The sequence below is a fragment of the Rhinopithecus bieti genome, unplaced genomic scaffold, assembly GCF_001698545.2.
Source record: "Rhinopithecus bieti isolate Rb0 unplaced genomic scaffold, ASM169854v2 scaffold_3764, whole genome shotgun sequence".
Taxonomy (NCBI): domain Eukaryota; kingdom Metazoa; phylum Chordata; class Mammalia; order Primates; family Cercopithecidae; genus Rhinopithecus; species Rhinopithecus bieti.
The window spans coordinates 958,267-961,176 of record NW_016804367.1 but is presented as its reverse complement, the minus strand read 5'-3'; positions in this window follow the sequence as shown (position 1 = coordinate 961,176).

Genomic DNA, 2,910 nt, shown 5'->3' with positions numbered 1-2,910 from the left:
TTAGCAGAGACGGGGTTTCACTGTGTTAGCCAGGATGGTCTCGATCTCCTGACCTCGTGATCCGCCCGTCTCGGCCTCCCAAGTGCTGGGATTACAGGCTTGAGCCACCGCGCCCGGCCCTGAGCATTCCATTCTTAACAAGACCTGACCTCAGGATTCTTTTTCTACAGCCTAATCAACTGGGCTTATATCAGAGCCTAACCTATCTGAGAGAAAGTAAATACTCAAATACTCCAGCCAACTCTGGGGTTCTACTTCTGGGAAAAAAACCCAAGTCCAGCTCCCTCTAGCCTTCCACGTGGGAGAAGGGAAATACCCAACTCCAACCATATCTAGCATTCCACACAGGGGAAGGGAAAAACTCACTGCCCCTTCTTCCAGCCATCCTGTCCAAACTAAGACGGGAAAATCAGAAGCACCGGTGAAGGTCACAATTTAGGGGCATAGGCTCACCAAAAGACTGTGACCTGATCATACGACTGTAGAACACCTCCCTCTCCTCACACCTTACCGATACATTACTAAAAGCTCTTTACCACAGTTTCATTCACTCAGCATAGCTTTCAGCAAATAAGTGCATACTACGTACAAATACTTACATAAGGCATACTAAACAGCAAAAAAAAAAAAAAAAAAAACCAGTTTTTTGAAGAGACTGAACAAGCATCAGACCCAGAGTCAGATATGGCAGGAATGTTGGAATTACTATATCATGAATTTTGAAAAACTATAACACGCCATGGGATCTAATGGAAAAAGGAAACAGCATGCAAGAACAGCTGGATAACATAAGCAGAAAGAGACGGAAATTCTAAGAAAAAAACTGCCAACCTAAATAAACAGCAAGAGGCTCTTTAAAGAAAATAATGTTTATTCAGGAATAGGGCATTGAAATGGGAATACAGGTGCCATAGTAAACTATGTGTGCATCCAGGGAGGCAAAGGCAGACAAAGGGTTTTAAAGGGAATGTGAGGAAAACTACATAATTGTTTTGAAATGATTAGTCTTGGCTACAAGTATCAATAACAAGGGTGATGACAGTCCAAGGTTGGACAGGAAGTTGCTGGGCAGATGTGCTCACGCAAGTATTTTTTGGGTTAGGTTGCGATGGCCTTTGTGCAAGACTTAGATTTTTGTAGAGTCTTTTATGATAGTTTTGTTATCAGGCATACAAGTGTAACAATCCTCCCCTCATAGTCTTTCCCCATTCTATTTGTCAGGGGTTTTTTTTGATGTTTTTTGTCTTTGTTTTTAACACAGATGACTTGATTTTGATTCTGACAACTTTCACAAATAAAAAAGAAATACTATAGATTGAAAACACTGTAATGGAAATGAAGAATGCCTTTGATGAACTCACTATTAGATGGGACATGGCTGAAGAAAGAATCTTAAAGCTTAAAGATACCACAACAAAACTTCCAAAACTAAAAGCAAACAGAAAAAAAAAGACTGAAAAAAAAAAACACAACAAAAATATCCAAGACCTCTGAGATGACAACAAAAGGTATAAATACACATGATGAGAATATCAGAAAGAGAAGAACTGGGGAAAAAACAACAACAAAAAAACAAACAAACAAAAAAAACCCACAAAAGTGCCTGAAGCAATAATGACAACAAATTTCCTTAAATTAGTGTCAGATGCCAAACCAAAATACAGGAAGGTCAAGGAACAGCAAGCAGAATAAATGCCCCCCCCAAATTATCCCTAGGCATATCATATTCAAACTTCAGAAAATCAAAGACAAAAGAAAACTCTTGCGCCAGGCACGGTGGCTCACACCTGTAATCCCAGCACTTTGGGAGTCTGAGGAATGTGGATTGCTTGAGCTCAGGAGTTCAAAACCAGCCTGGGCGACACAGCGAAACTCTGTCTCTACAGAAAATACAAAAATTAGCAGAGCATGGTGGCACACACCTCTAGTCCCAGCTACTCGGGAGGCTGAGGTAGGAGGATCACTTGAGCCAGGGAGGTGGAGGTGGCAGTGAACCAAAATCATACCCCCGCACTCCAGCCTGCGGAAGTGAAGGAGCGAGACTATCTAAAAAAAAAAAGAAAAGAAAAGAAAAGAAAACAAAATTGAAAAGAAATAAAAAATCCTGAAAGAAGCCAAAGGGAAAAAATACTGAACCTATAGAAAAGCAAAGATAAGAAATACCTCTGACTTGTCCTCAGAAATCATTCAAGCAAGAAGAGAGTAGAGTGAAATATCCATATATATACATAAAAGGATATGATATATGAGATTTGCTTCAAAATAATGATGTATGAAAAAAATCAAATTCCTACAAAAAGAAAAACATTTACATAACATAGGAAAAAGTGAATACTCACATATGTATGTGTGCGTGTGTGTATATTTATGTATGCGTATACATGTACACACATACAAATACACACAAATACATACATTTTATTTAAAATCTTACAACAAATAAAACAGTAAGCCAGATGACTGCACTGGTGAATTTATTTTCAAAATGCCAATGATGTGCATACTCTTAGGAAACAGTAAAAGAAATAATCCTTTTCAACTTATTAATAAGCCCTGCAAAATCTTGATACTAAAACCCAACAAGGACCTTACAAGAAAAGAAAAAGGACAGGCAATCAATTTCATGAACAGAGATGCAAAAATCCTAAACAAAATATTATCAACTCAAATCCACTAATATACAAATATGGTTTAATATTCAAAAATAATGCAGCATAATTTACCACATGAACAGAATAAAAGAGAAAAAGAAAAGGTGTTTCATAAAATTTAACCACCATTTATGCTTTTAAAAAATCTCAGCAAACCAAGACTAGAAGGGACCTTTTTTAATGTGATAAAGGCTTTCTACCAAAAACCTACAGCAAACATTATACCAAGTGGTGAAAGCTGAAACTTTCTCTCTGAGAT